The 15,774-nt window shown below is 40.7% G+C and overlaps 1 protein-coding gene across 2 annotated transcripts in view; it reads left to right on the top strand.

Moving 5' to 3' along the window:
- VTA1 (vesicle trafficking 1) overlaps window positions 1–15,774 on the top strand; it is a 73,685-nt gene that overhangs the window by 24,236 nt on the left and 33,675 nt on the right. The gene's annotated exons all lie outside the window — the stretch shown is intronic.

Raw genomic sequence — 15,774 nt, 5'->3', positions numbered from 1 at the left:
TTTTTTTTTCAAAATGATGAGTAGCCAGTGGAATACCCCAGTAATTGAGCTAACCAGAAACTACCTGAGATATCTTTAAAGCAGCCCGACCATAGGGTATGAGGCAATGCCCATTTAGAGCCACTGCTCTCAGATATTTTATATACTTATGCAGAGTCGTATGAAGGAGAACTGATACCTAGAGTGTGAAAATCTGAACTGTTACTCAATGGGTATTATCTTTTTATATTCTGATGGCCTTATGGATCCACCTTTTTAGTTCCCTTTCATCTCATCTCCTGTTATTACTGATCCAAATTTTCTTTTCTTCTCTGTTTTACTAGTGTGAGGCACTATGCTAAATACTTGGGGATACAGAGGTAATATAAACATGACATGATGCAAAGCTTTGAGTGGTTCAGTAGAACTTTGGAGAGTACCAGGTAGTTGAAGGAGAATAGTGAGAATTCAGATTAGAAGAGTAAGTTATAAGCCAAGTTGGATATTTGATGGAAGACCTGCAATCTTTGATTTGTATTTTTGAGTAAAGAACTATGCCTTGGAATGCTTTGTATGCTAGGAGTCTGTACAGTGAACTGGAGTGAGGGAAAACTACGAAACCATTTGGCAAAAAAAACCAAAAACAAACAAAAAATGGTTGATGATTAACTGTGGACATTAATTAAGAGGTGGAGAACCATACATGATGAGTTGTTTTGATTCGAGAAACAATAATATATTGAGACTTAGATTTTGAAATTTGAGATGCAGGTATGACAGCCAAAAAGAAATCACTAGAAGCCTCTTGGAAATAAATAAGCAAAAGACAGCAAAGTAGAGGGTGTTAATATTGGGGTTCAGGGGTTCAAGGTGCCCTCAGCTCCCCTGAGAGGTTGTTTTTCCAGGTTCTTGGTCTCCTGCCCTCTCAAGAATGAGAGAGGGGACCACGGCGCAGTGCGCAGTAAATGCCGGACTCAAAAGTGTAGAAAGTGATTTATTTAGAGAGGGAAAAAGGAGAAGGAGAGAGACACAGCTATCTCTCACTCAGTGAGAGAAAGAAAAGCCGCTCTCACACTGAGTGAGAAGGGTTACCAGAGGGGGAAAACCAGAGAAGGAAATCTCCTCTCACAGAGTGAGAGAATCCAGAAAGATAGAATCCAGGAGAGGAAAGCAGCTTCCACACTGAGTGGAAGGGAATAGAGAGAGATGGAGTTTAGGAGGGGAAGACAGGCTTCCACGAGAGAGTGTGGAAGGGGACTCCAGAGGGGAAATCCAGGAGAGAGAAAGACGGCTTTCACAAAGGGAGTGTTTGTGGAAGGGGACCCAAACATGGAGTCTGAGGGGCTGTGGAAGAAGGGGACTTTTAACCTAGGAGGAACCCCCACCTTCTCCAAGACCCTAAGCCAATAAAAGGAGTTCCTTAGAACTTCCACTAGAGTGATTGACTCTTTAGTTTCTTCCCGTGCCCGTGAAATGCAAACATAAACCATTAAATCTCCCTGATGGAGAGAGATGGGAGCGGGGCATGGCACTGGAAAATTCTTGCCCTTAAAACTACACCCCCTTGTGGACCCAGAAAGAGAACACATTCCCTCAAGGGGTCAGTTCAAGTTACAAGATTAGACAAACCCTTTAGGTAAGTAGATTGTTTTGAATGAGAGAGAAAATGACTAAATAAATAGCCTTGATAAACATCTGTTTTTTAAAATGTAGAAGGAAGAAGTGAATAAATATTTGTAGATGTGAACGGAAGTTCAAGATACCAGAGGAGAGGATCATGATAAGGCACAGCAGCAGATCAGAATGCCACATGGTTTTTTGTGTTCTCCTTGCCCTCTCCTAGTTCTTACTTAGGGAAGCTACCTTCGCCTGCATATTTCAGAAGCAAGCACATAATCCTTTAAAGTTATAACTGCTAACAGTGGTGAACACAGATAATAGGTAAAGTAATAGTCATAGGAAAAAGAACAAAATTTTCAGAAATCTGAAGGGAGTAATAGGTTCTTTTCACTTAAGGGATATGTAACACTTCCATGTACATAAAATATGTAATTTATCTGTATTTCAGGAGAAAAATCTAAGTTTACTTTTAGTTACCATTAATGAAGAAACAGCTTTCTTAGTTTTTTTAACATAGAAACTAGGGCAAAAAACTGTAAATGAGGCCAGTGAGAAGGGTTCAAGAGATATTGGAGTGATGGGATGAGATTTGTTTAGATAAAGAATAAGGGTAAAAGGAATTTTTTTACCACCATCTCACTACCCAGCCTGCTCTCTGAGCCCCTTTGCCTTGCACTGGTGCTAGAATAGAGTAGGAGCTAGCATCTTTGTTGATGGATAAAGGATTCCAGTTAGTTGGAGGGGTCTAGAATGGCATGGAAAGAAGAAATTAAACCTTACATGACCAGAGTGGAAAGGGATGTCTCTGTGGTCATATGCTTTGGGCTAAAGTATATTCTTGGGCCTTTCATAAATCCTGCATATGTAAATTTAAAACGTGTATGTACACAGTTAATGTATAATTATGTAGGTGCTTTTTACTAACCTTTGTTAGTTATAACATACAAAGGGCACTTTCAGCAAAAATTGTGTATATATACACATTTGTACATTTGTAAAAATGAATAAATTGCTAGACACTCAAAATACTAACTTTTCTCATATCCAATACGTTATAGTGATCTTATCCTTACGTGGCTAGTAAACTGATTTTTGACCACGAACTAAGGTTGACTAAATGTATAAAGTCAGCCAAGGAAAGGAATATACTGGCAAGTCTATCCATATGCCTCACATCAACCAGTTTGATCAGCCTTATTCAGACTTGTTTTCTCTTATTGTCAATGCATTGTATTTTGTTCCATCATTTTCCATTTCTAGAAATGGAGTCTTCATGGTGATTACTGAGATCTAAGTTTTTAAAAAATAATGGTTTAAAATGCCAGGAATCTTCAGTAATGCTTGCTTAGGTGGAATAGGGAGAAGTACACTCCAGCTTTGTATTTACCGGCCCTTAAAAATATGGATAAGCAAGGTAGTCAGCAGCATCAGCCCTCTCACAGGTCCTCATTGTTGTCTAAGAACATGTAAGTCTTGTATTTACCTGTGATTTAAGCACTATATGCCTAAAACAGGACACAAACTATTGTAATGTTTATTTCTAAAACTATAACAAGATGGGTTGTTTCAAAAAATATGGATATAAACTGATAACTTCAAAGCATTTAGGAGTTTTAACTCAACACTCCTTTACACTTCCACTTTAGTTTCATTGTGTAATTTGAAAACACTGGTAGAGACAAAGACAGGAAACAGAAAAGTGGGAAAACAATGAGTTTGAAGACTTCAGGTAGACAGATTGTTTTTTTAATATATACTCTTTAGATATATTTAGATACAGTTCAAGACTCACCGTAACCTGCTTGTTCATTGAGAAGGAAAGGCACTGATGTTATTTAACTGCTTAATGTTCCATAGCATTTTAACAAAGCTGAAATAAACTTCCTTCAAAATTGCTTGCTTTCCTTCTCAGAGAATGTGTTTTGAGAAACACTAAAATCTAAAATAAAAACAGAAAATGGGCAGGGGAAGGACATAATTTTTATTTGTATATTTGTCTTTTAATTTAAACATCTTTGTAGTGAAGACAATTATTTTTAATTTTTTTAAAGTTAGAAGATTTTTATGGTTGTCCGCTCTCAGTTCTGAAAAGAAAGTTGTCAGAGTAGTCCTCACTGAACTCAAAACCAAGAAGTCATGTTACTTCTCTGGACTTTATTTTTCCTCTATAAAATTGGAATTTTGGACAAGAGGATCTCTGAGGTCCTTTGCAGGTCTGCCACTTTATGATTATATGTTCAGTCATTCACAAGGTGATGCGAAAAGAATAAAGAACAAAATGAAAAGCAGACAAAAGAAAAAGAAACAAAAAGTTTTACGTAGAAGCCGCAAAAGGAAGGTTAAGAAACAAATTATATACATTATATAAATGATAGTAAAAATAATTTTACTTTTTCTACCACTGAGAATTATAGCAGCAAAGAAAAAATTTCTACTAGGAAGAGGAAGAAGAAATGTCAGGTAGCATAGCAATGTGGGTTAGTAAGTGTATTTATGTTTCGGTCATGGGGGTAGATCTCTTATGAAAAGCTTAGTGCTTAGTGCCCTGCTTGTGATAATAAGTGAGTTCCTGCTCTGTTAGTTCATGCAAGAGCTGTTGGTTTAAAAGAACCTGGCATCTCTCTTGTTCCTCATCCTGCCATGTGACATACTGGCTCCTTTTTGCCTTCTGCCATGAGTAAAAGCTTCCTGGACCTCACCAGAAGCCAAGAGGTGCTGGCGTCATGTTTGTGTGGCCTGCAGAACTGTAAGCTAAATAAACCTCTTTTCTTTATACATAATGAGCCTCACATATTCTTTTATAACAATTCAAATAGACTAATATGGAAAATTGACACCAGGAGTGGAGTGTTACTGTAAAGATACCTGAAGATGTGGAAGAAACTTTGGAACTGGGTACTAGGAAGAGATTGGAAGAGTTTAGAGGGCTCAGAAGAAAGGAAGGTGAGGGAAAGATTGGAGCTTCTTAGAGACTGGTTTAATGGTTTCACCAAAAACCAGGTAGAAATTTGAACAGTGAAGGCCAGGCTGATGAAGTCTCAGATGGAAGTGAGAAACTTATTGGGAGCTGGAGCAAAGGTTACCCTTGTTACACATTAGCAAAGAGCTTGGCTGCACTGTGTGTGTGCCGTGGGGATTTGTGGAAGGATGAACTTAAGAATGATGAATTAGGCTATCTGGTGGAAGAAGTGTCTAAGCAGCAAAGCATTTAACAGTAGTGTAGCTGTTTCTAACAGCCTACAATCAGATTGGGAGCAAAGAAATGACTTAAAAGTTTTGGAATTTATGTTTAAAAGGGAAGCAGTGCATAAAAATTTGGAAAATTAACAGCCCAGCCATGTGACAGAGAAGGAAAAAGCATTTTCAGGAGAATACAAGCAGGCTGAGGATCAACTACTTGCTAGAGAGATTTGCATGTAAAATGGAGCCTTGCTACTTGGCAAGACAGTGGAAGAAAAGGTCCTGAAGCTATTTCAGAAATCTTTGAGGCAGCCCCTCCTTTCACAAGCCCAGAGGCCTAGGAGGAAAAGATAATTTCAGGGGCCAGGCCAGAGACCCTGTTGCCCTGTATAGTCTGCAGACACTGCTCCCAGCATCCCAGCTGCTCTAGTTCCATCTGTGCCTCAGAGGGCCCCAGGTATAGCTTGGGCTACTGCTCTAGAGGGCATAAGCGGTAATAAGCCTTGGCAGCTTCCACATGGGGTTAAGTCTGCAAGTGCACAGAATGCAAGAGTGAAGGAGGCTTGACATCTTCCATCTAGATTTCAGAGGATGTGTGAGAAAGCCTGGATGCCTCAGGGAGGAGTCTTCACAAAGAGATCCTACTAGGGCAGTGCTGAGGGAAAATGTGAGGTTGGAGCCCCCACACAGAGTCCCGCCTGGATCACTACTTAGAGGAGCTATAGGAGTGGGGCTGCCACCATCCAGACTTACCTGAATGGTAGAGCCACTGGCAGCTTGTACCCTGAGCCTGGAAAAGATGCAGGCATTCAACTTCAACCCACAGGGGCTGTACCATGTAAAGCCATAGGGGCAGAGCTATCCAAGCCCACCATTTGTACCAGTGTGCCCTGGATGTTTGTCATGGAGTCAAGGATTATTTTGAAACTTTGAGGTTTAATATCTACCCTGGTGGTTCTTGGACTTATGTGGGGCCTATTGTGCTTTCTGGGGGGCAATTTCTCCCTTTTAGGATGGGGATGCTTACTCAATGCCTGTACCACCATTCTATCTTAGAAGTAAATAACTTGTTTTTAATCTTACAGGCTCACAGGTGGAAAGAATGTCCCTTGATTCTTAGATGAGATTTTGGACTTTTGAGTTGATGATGAAATTAGTTAAAACTTCAGGGGACTATGGGGAAGAGATGACTATATTTTACAGTGTGAGAAGGACATGAGATTTGGGGGGCTAGGGAGAAGAGGTTGAATTGTATAGTTTGGATATTTGCCTGCCACAGTCTCATGTTGAAATGTGATCTCTGTGTTGGTGGTGAGGCCTAGTGGGAGGGGTGGTCATGGTGGGGGGGGTCTTTTAGGAATGGCTTGGTGCCCCCGCCCCCATGATAAGTGAGTTCTCACTCTGTTATTTCATGTGAGAGCTGGTAGTTTAAAAGAGGCTGGCATCGGCCAGTCACGGTGGTTCATGCCTGTAATCCCAACACTTTGGGAGACTGAGGCCGGTGGATCACCTGAGATCAGGAGTTCAAGGCCAGCCTGGCCAACATGGTGAAACCTTGTCTCTACTAAAACAAAAAATTAACTGGGTGTGATGACAGGCACCTGTAATCACAGCTACTTGGGAGACTGAGGCAGGAGAATCACTTGAACCTGGGAAGTAGAGGTTGCAGTGAGCCAAGATGGGGGTATTGCACTCCAACCTGGGTAATAAGAATGAAAGTCTGTCAAAAAACAAAAATAAAAAAATATAAGAGCCTGGTATCTCTTGTTACCTCTCCTACCTTGTGATACTCTGGCTTCCCTTTGCCATCCATCGTGAGTAAGAGCTTCCTGGGCCTCACCAAAAGCCAAGCAGACGCTTGTCTCATGCTTATGCAGCCTGCAGAACTGTGAAGCCTCTTTTCTGTATCAGTTAGCCAACATCAGGTATTCCTTTATAGCACTGAAAACAGACTAATACAAGACGTAAAAAACCTTAATAACTGAAGCCTTCTGTATGGTGTCTGTACATGATGATTTGGGGTCTTCTAATTAAGTTCTTTTTACTTAAAATTCCATCCCTTTTCAAAAAGGCCACTGGTCCACAAGATGGATTATGCAATTTACATAATTAATTCATCTTATTTTGATCTTTTTTCCCTGCAATTCATCCTTCTGTCATTAAAGAACCTACAGGGACTTCTTATTTCCTGGCACTGTAAGTCCAAGCTCCTCTGTCAGATTTCCAGGTTTTCTGTCATGCTCTGTACTCTACTTGCAGCACTATTTGCCAGTCCTACTTTGTTTGTAGAGCAGGCTGTTCACTGTCTTCTCATTTCCTTTGGAAATGTTGTGTTTTTAGCCTGCTTTGCCTAAGTTTTATCTTCTCTTCAAGTCTCACCTACATTATTCTAGGCCTTACATGAATTTCTCCATTCTCTCAGCTCTCCCCCACCTTTATTTAAAGTTCTAACTTTATGAATATTATACTATGATTGTATTGACTTCATTTTTGTGTATTGTATTTTTGAATAAATGATATTGCCAGTACTTGAAGGAGGGACTTTGTCTTAATTAGTTTCTGCTTCAAAAGTTGCCGTAGTTAGTGTTTCATTTTTTAATCTGTAGATGGAAAAATGCCTTATGCTTGTTTATGCATAACTTAGCATATTTCATAACTTTTCTAAAGTGTAATAGATCTCATTTACTCAATGATACTTTTCTTGGTCATTTCTTGATTTTTTTTTCTTTTTCTTTCATGTCATTACTCATACTTCTATAAAACTAATGTCTGTTTTCCTTAGTCCTTCAACATTTTTGTTTATTTTTTAATATTTTGTCTTCCACTGTTCTACTTCTCAGTTATCTGTTTTAGGTATATGTATTTAACTCTTTTAACTGTGCCTTATATCATTCCATTGCAGCATTTTAATTAAATTTGCTGTTACGTAAATTTCTAACTCTGTTGTTAACAGAAACTGGTTCTCTTGTGCCTAGTTTTAGTTATAGAGTCAACATGATATTTTCTTTTTCTACTGTAGCATCTTATGTAATCTTTTTGTGGCCAATACTACTGATGGGCTTCCTTTCATTGTATTTTACATTCATTTTACTGCTAGCAGTGTTTGAGGAACAAATGACATTTTACTTTTTTTCCTTCATAATCTTTGGTTAAGATTGAATACTGCCAAATTAGATAGAACATGAAAATTGCAGGTGAAGGATAATACTATCCTTATTTATGGAGTTTCTGCTAATTTGAGGGAATGAGATCAATATAATGTTTTCCGCCTTCATTGAGCTTGTGTTCTAACCTGGAAAGAGAAACAGAATAACTCTGATGATGCATGATGTATCAATGATGAAATATAGGAAAGGGATCCACTGGCACTACCTGACATTAGCCTGGCATTATACTTAGATACCTTATTTTGTGTCATCTTTCACAACTCTGAATTATAGTGAGAAAACTGAAGGTCAGAAAAATATAAAATACTTTGTCCCCAGATATGTAGCCCAGGACAATGATTCTCAAACGTTCTGTGATAAAGGTTCAGCTTTTTTTTTTTTTTAATTTTCAACCCTTTGCAGACTGATTATTTTGAAAAATACAAATGCAAGCAATAAATGTATTACAAAAGAGAAACTTTAAAAAGACATACAGATAGCTATACAGCCTAATTTGCTGTATGTGTTTCAAATATTTCTAAATCCAGTTTCGGTACTATCTTGTCACAAACTCGTAAACAGTTTTGCAGACCAGCAGTGTTTCTGGTTCCACATTTTGATTGGCACAGATCTAAATCCTTTTTGGATCCTGTTATGGTCCTCGTTGCTTGAAAAACAGGGCTGCACAATTACCAAGGCAATAATGCACAAGAAGAGCTGGCTGTGAGGACGATAAGTCTCTTTAAGGGTATCCATCTGCACTGGAAGGTTTCAAACTGAATAACGTCTTATTGTTAGCCTAGAAAACCATGGTAAAGCAGAGAAGTTTTCTACTTACAAAAGCGTGTATTCCTTATATACACCATACTTTAGGTTTTCATGTTCTTACTGTATCCTGGAAGTCTTATTCTTAGCAGTTATAGTAATAGATAAATACGAGAGTAGTCTTATCTCTTAATAGCGTAAAAATTCCATGTGTCTTGTATTCACTTGTATAATTGCCAAGAACAGTGTCTTGCACCTAATCGATCAGTTGTGAATGAATGAAGTATTTGTGCATACTGTATTAGTATGAAGTAGTTAAGAATACAGGCATTCGGCCTAAAATTCCGTTTTGTCACTCCATGACTGTATGACTTTGGGTAAGTTAACTTATGCTCCCACATGTGTAAGATGACAAAAATTGTAATACCTGTTTTGTCAAGTTGTCTTGGAGATACATCAGGACATGTGTGTAAAGCCTTTAGCAAAGTGCCTAGCATATAAGTGCTTTAAAAAATTAGCTCTTACAGATTCTGGCAATAGTGTGGAGTATAGTTGAGAAGACCAATTAGGAAGTCTTTATGAACTAGGGTGTAAGATGAAAACTTGAGTTTTCAGAAAGAGGATCAGAGAGTAGGGTTACATTCAAAAAAATATGCTAAATATGCTTTTTCTGTTACAAGGTATTTTTTTTTTTTATCTACACAAAGGGCAGTTCATGTGGTCCATTCAAAGTACTAAATGTGTATGCATTGCTAGTTTCTGCCTGCAAGCTGAGCTTGAAGCATAGCTCTATCATATAATACTGTTTAAACCATTTGTTTTAATAATATTCTAGTGTGCTATGTGTAGAGAGATTGTAGCAAATACATAAAAATTTTAATGGAAACTATCCTAAACTGATCTGGCTTATATATTTACTTTGTATTTAGATGAGCTTATTCATGGGCATTATGTATTATTGCTACTAAATTTGGGAGTCTCACGTGTACATTTGGAGTTCCAAAAGGAAAGTAGAAAGAAAACGAGTACACGAAAAGATATCTGAAGGAATAATGACCACAGATTTTCCAAATTGAGTAAAAAAGCTGCTACAGATCCAAGAAGCACAGTGAATACCAGTAAGATTAATACAAAGGAAATCACACCTAGAAACATTATAATCAAACCACTAAGTCTAGTAATGGAAGAGAAAATCTTGAAAAGGCAGTCTTGGGAAACAATGTATTACTCACAGTGTAATAATATTGTGAGGGATAGTTGACTTCTCATTTTTTAAAAAATTGGAGGCCAGAAGATAATAAAATGACATATTTAAAGGGCAGAATATAAAAACAAAAAAAAAAACAAGACCAGGCTAGTGGCTGAGGCCTGTAATCCCAGCACTTTGGGAGGACAAGGTGGGTGGATCACCTGAGGTCAGGAGTTCGAGACCAGCCTGGCCAACACGGAGAAAGCTCGTCTCTATTAAAAATACAAAAATTAGCTGGGTGTGGTATTGGGTGTCTGTGATCCCAGCTACTCAGGAGGCTGAGACAGGAGAATTGCTTGAACCCGGGAGGCAGGAGGCGGAGGTTGCAGTGAGCTGAGATCATGCCACTTCACTCCAGCCTGGGCAACAAAGAGCAAAACTTTATCGAAAAAAAAAAAGACAAATGAACAAAAACCCTATCAACTCAGAATTCTGCATACAGCAAGGCTGTGCTTCAAAAAATGAAGATTTTAAAAAGACATTTTTAGAGAAATTAATTCATTGCTAGCAGGTCTGCGCTAAACATCCAAAAAACTAAAGAAAAGCTAAAAGGAAGTAAGTTTTTTAGGCTGAAGGAAAAGGATACCAAGTAGGAATTTGATTTACAGGAAGAAATGAAGAACATTGGACATAGTAATGTAAATAAATATAAAAGACTATATATTTTTTTATTTATTTAAAAGATAGATGACTATATTTATAAAAATTACTTTAACTATACATATATATTTAGCAAACCCTAAAGAAGAGAGAGAAGGAGAAGAGAAGGAAGCAAAAGTAGGTGGGACCAATACAAAACGCATAGCAAATTTTAGGCCCAAATACTGCTATATTGATACATACCATAATTGTTAATGGACTAACACTCAAATTTTAAGAGGTTTTCAGACTAGGTTTTTTTTTTTTAAAGCAAGTCTTTACTGTTTTTTTTTTGTTTTTTTTTTTTTAATATAAGAGATACTCTTCAAATAGATAAATATTTTGAAAATGAAAATGTGGAAAAATGTCCAATGCAGATACTAAGCAAACAGAATCCCCAATGGCCATAGATAAAACAGACATTGAGAAGATGGTTACTAGAGATAAAAGGGGACATTTTATAACAATAAAGGGGTCAGTTCATCAAGAAGACAATACAGTTACAAATATCTGTGCATCTAATAAAACTTTCAGACTATATGAAACAAAAATTGACAGAAAAGAAAAATAAGGAAAAATTTATAATCATAGTTGGAAATTTCAACACCCGCTTGTTAGTCATTGTAGAATAGTTTTAGAAATCAATAAAATAACGTGAATAAAGAGTGGCTGGATAAACTATTGTCTAGAATGTGAAAAATCAATAGCTTTCATACATTGCTTGATGGAAATGTTATGTTATAACTTCTTTAGGAAAAGAATTGGCCAATTTTTTAAAAATGCTAAACGTACTCCCTTTTACCCAGCAATTCCTTTTCTGATTTTTATCTGTAAGGTTTGAATGAAGCAACTGAGATTTAAATGAGGCAACTGAGGCCAGTTATTGGAATAAAGAAATTTAATTAGCTCCTGGGCGAGGTTTTACGGTCCGACAGGAGGGGCCGGAGAAGTTGTGCTTCTCTTCTTGGGGCATGTGGTTTTATAGGGAGTGGAGGTAGCTGATTGACTGCGGGGAAACAAAGAGGAGGTAATTTTATTGGCTATAAAGGGACTGGGCATGGACGAGGAGCTGGTTGAGGATGTACGGGGCAAGCTTGCCATAGGGCAGGTCTTTGGCAGGCTTTTTAAAAATTTCGGCGGGTGCAGGACTGAGATTGGAATGCGGAAACGGGTACGGGGAGCCTGCGTGGAAAGGGTAAATGCTGAGTAATGTGCTCAGAATGGAGAGAGGGGGCGTGTCCACTCGGCTCCCAGTGAGGCAGCCAGCCTTACATTACAACCTTTTTGATGATAATAGGATGTCGCTTCTTTCTGGCTACTTCCTGCTGAACAGGGGCAAAGTGGGGAGGTCAGTTGGCTGGTGCCTCAGTTGGGATTCGGACATAGGGGTGAAGTAACATCTGGTTTCCGACTACCCTGGAGATTTCCCTTATGCGTGCTTGTAAAAACCTGAGAAAGAACGGGGCTAGCATTAGTAGAAGACAAACTACGATTAAGGGAATGACAACAGGAGCCAGCCAGGTAAGTATGGGAGATTGCCACCAGTTAAGAGGAGAGTTTGGTGCATTTGGTATTCCTCGGAGGTCCTCCTGGAGGCGGTAGAGAGTATTGACATTTTCCTTTACTAGGCCTGTTTTATTGATGTAATAGCAACACTGATCCTGTAGAAACAGACAGATACCTCCTTTTTCTGCCATTAGTAGGTTAAGGGCCCGTTGGTTTTGGAGAGTTACCTGGGCTAGTGACGTGATTTGTCGCTGGAGGGAGGCCAGGGAGGCAGCTGATGCTTCAATGGCCACACGGAGTTTGTTTTCCGGTTGAACGGCTGAAGTGACACTGTAGCTTATGGCTCCACTTCTTATTCCAGCTGCTGTTAGAGATGATGCTAAAGAGAGGCCTATTACTATTGGGAGGAAGACTGCTTGTTTGTTTTGGTGATTAGGGATGGTGTGATGGGGGACAGGAACTTGGCCTGCCCATATACTTTTAACTGTGGGAATAGGGTGACGGGCCCACAGGGGAAGGGAAGAGAGGCAGTTATAACTTTTGTTAGGGTTCCATTATACTAAAAGTATTTTCTTGGTGGCGCGTAGAGGGAGGTTTTTATTTTTATTGTGGTGTTGCAGCTGGGACTGGAGCTGCTGGCTGTCTCATAGCAGAGAGAGAGAAATTTTGAGAGTGTATTTTGAACAAGGGGATATTTGTTAAGGTGGTGTTAAGCCCCGTAGGTGACTGTGACAGACTGAATTTGGACCAGAGGGGAACTGCGGCTAAGGGCTGGGGGGGGAGTTGCTGAGAGAGGCACATAAAAAGCGGTGAGTGAGGTTTACAGTTTTGGTTAAGTTTAACACGTTGGCTCCCTGCTGTACCAGAGTTAACCAGGAGAAAGGATGAGAGGTGTTATTTGAGGGTTTGATTTGGTTAGTTAGGGTGGCCTTATTTTCTAGGATTGTATGGCTTATAGAGCTAAGTTGTTTTATAACTCAAGGGACAATGCAGGTATAGGACTGGAATATTAGCCATGTTCCCTGGGAGTATTTTTAAGTATAGTCTACATACAGTTTGTGGGCACTCCAATGTTCTAGCGGTCGTTTTATTAGCTGGTGATGATGGCTTATGGCAGTCTGCTTGGGCAAGGTAATGAGTTTTAGTAGCGAGGCTCTCTGTCTAGGACTCTTGAAGGTAGAACCGCCAGACATAGTAGGGACTGGCGTTAAGGGGAAGGACTAGAACGATTGAGATGGGAAAGGTTTGGAGGGTTAGAGGGTAATGGACAGGGGCCACGCGTGAGGCGAAGGCGAGTGGGGCCTAAGGGTTTGGACTTCCACTGGTAATTTTTGGGGGCCAATTTGAGGCAGGACACATGGTACCAAGGGGTGTGGCCTAAAAGTTTGATGGCAGTTGGGGTGGTCAGGACAACAATGTGGAGTCCTGACCACCTGGGCTGCAGAGACCTTGGCTTGAGTTCCCGGAGGAGAACGCTGTTACCTGGCTGGAGAGGTACTGCTAGATGGGAGTCCCCCACTCCTGGAACTATGGGGAGAGTGCAGTCCACGTGTTCCCTGAGTAAGTGGCAGAGGAGAGAGAGGTAGGGGAGGTAGGAAGCCAGGGGAGGTGGTTGTACTGGGAGATTGTGAGAAACTAAAAAAGGCTTGCCGTGAGAGGTCATATGGGTAAAATTAATTTGCTAGTCTTGGGCTGGTAATTTGCCCCACATCTGTGAGTAGGGAACTGTGGCCTTAAGCCACCCTGAGACGAGACTTTAGAGCAAGTGGCACATGCTTTGTGTACTTGCTCAATTGTCTGTTGTAAGCCCTTACTTTGGGGTGGGGAGCAAGGTGAATACTTAAATAGATTACTGAGGTGACTGGTAGCTGTGCTTTGGAGGGGGAAACCCAATATCCCCTAGACTCAAGGAAATTAAGGAGAGCGGCAGTACGCTGCTGTGACATGGAGAGGGAAGGGCTGCAAAGCAGCAGGTTGTCCACGTACTGTAAGAGGAGACTAGGCTGAAGGAGGCAAGAGGTTAGGTTAGCTGCTAATGCTTGTCTAAATATGTGAGGGCTGTCTCTAAAGCCCTGGGGCAGGACCGTCCAGGTCAACTGCTGCGAGAGGTTAGTGTTTAGATTGGTTTAAGTAAAGGCAAAGAGGAAATACTAATCCAATCCGGGTGTAGGGGAATGGTAAAAAAAAAAAAAAAATGCGTCCTTGAGGTCAAGGACTGTAAAATGAGAAGTAGTGGAGGGAATGTTTGATAATAGGGTATATGGATTGGGAACTACAGGATGGAGGGGAATTACTGCCTTATTGATAAGGCGCAGGTCCTGAACCAGGCGATAGCCACACGGCTTTTGAACTGGCAAGATAGGAGTGTTGCAAGGGGAACTGGTAGGAATAAGGAGCCTCTGTGCTAGGAGTTAGGTGATAATAGGCTTTAGGCCCTGGCGGTGGGTTTTTGAGATGGGAAACTGAGGATGTGAGGGAAAGCAAGTAGGATTTTTAAGAAGTATTTTAACTGGCATGTGATGTCTGGCCATTACAGGCTTAGCGGTATTCCATACTAAGGGATTAACCACATTAGGAGGGATCGGGGGTTGAGACAAGGGGTTGAGCCTGGGCATAGGGTCGGTTAGGAGAGGCAGTAGGAGGCAAGTGGGTGATGGGTTTGAGTATGGGGGACCAGTGAGTTGGAGAGTGGCCCCCACAGTCTGGAGAATATCTCGTCCTAATAGGGGAACTGGGCATGAGGGTATGATTAGAAAAGAATGAGAAAAGGGGTGTCTTTGGAGGACACAGGCTGAAGGATGAGTTTGATTAGGGCAGGAAGGCTTTCCATTAATTCCCATAACTGAAACCTGGGAAGGTATACTAGGCCCTGAGTAGGAAGGCAATACAGAATAGGCAACCCCTATGTCCATTAAGAAGAAAATGGACTTACCCGCTACTTGCAGCGTTTTCCTAGGCTTGGCAAGGGTGATGGGGGTCCTCGAGTCTGGGCTGCATTAATTGTCCATGAGGCCGAGGAGTTTAAACGAAGGGACTGCATCCTTTGGACCGGCCTGCCCCTCACATAGAGATGCAGTGGGTGAGCCTGTAGTCTGGAACGGGCAGTCTACCTTCCAGTGTTTAGTCTGTTTGCAGATAGAACAGGATCCGGGGGCTGGACCTGGACGGGGGCACAGTTAGTCCCAGTGCCCTTCCTGGCCGCATTTGAAGCAGGGCCCGGGCGGGACCTTTGAAGCAGTCTGGACAGGTCTTGGGGGACCTTTTTAGAGGAACTTGGAGGAGTTCCTTATACTAGACGCTGGGCGAGCTGCTGGCCTTAGGGCTGCTACAATGGCTTGGGTTTGGAGGCTTACCTGTTGCTGTAAATGGGCCTGGCGGATGGCCTTAGCCTTTTCTTTTTGGCTATTAAAACTTTAAATGCCATGTTTACCAGGTCTCATACGGGAGTTTGGGTTTATCGGATATGTAGGACTACAGCGTTGGTTAATTGGTTAAGGAAGGCAGCTGGGTTAAGTTATAGGCCTGAGTGAGATAGGGAAATTTTTTAGTGTAAACAGTAGGATTGGTGGAGAATGACCCTAGGTGTTTTTAATGGTGGCTAAATTAGAGAGAGAGAAGGGAACATGTACTAGGACGACACCTTTTGTTCTAGCCACTTCGCGGAGGGGACAAAGGAGGGAGTTCTCATTG

The sequence above is a fragment of the Aotus nancymaae genome, unplaced genomic scaffold (assembly GCF_030222135.1).
Source record: "Aotus nancymaae isolate 86718 unplaced genomic scaffold, 86718_ANA_hifiasm-v0.15.2.pri h1tg000040l, whole genome shotgun sequence".
Classification (NCBI taxonomy): Eukaryota; Metazoa; Chordata; class Mammalia; order Primates; family Aotidae; genus Aotus; species Aotus nancymaae.
Note: the sequence above shows the minus strand (reverse complement) of the source record. Positions and strands in the feature narration are given on the sequence as shown.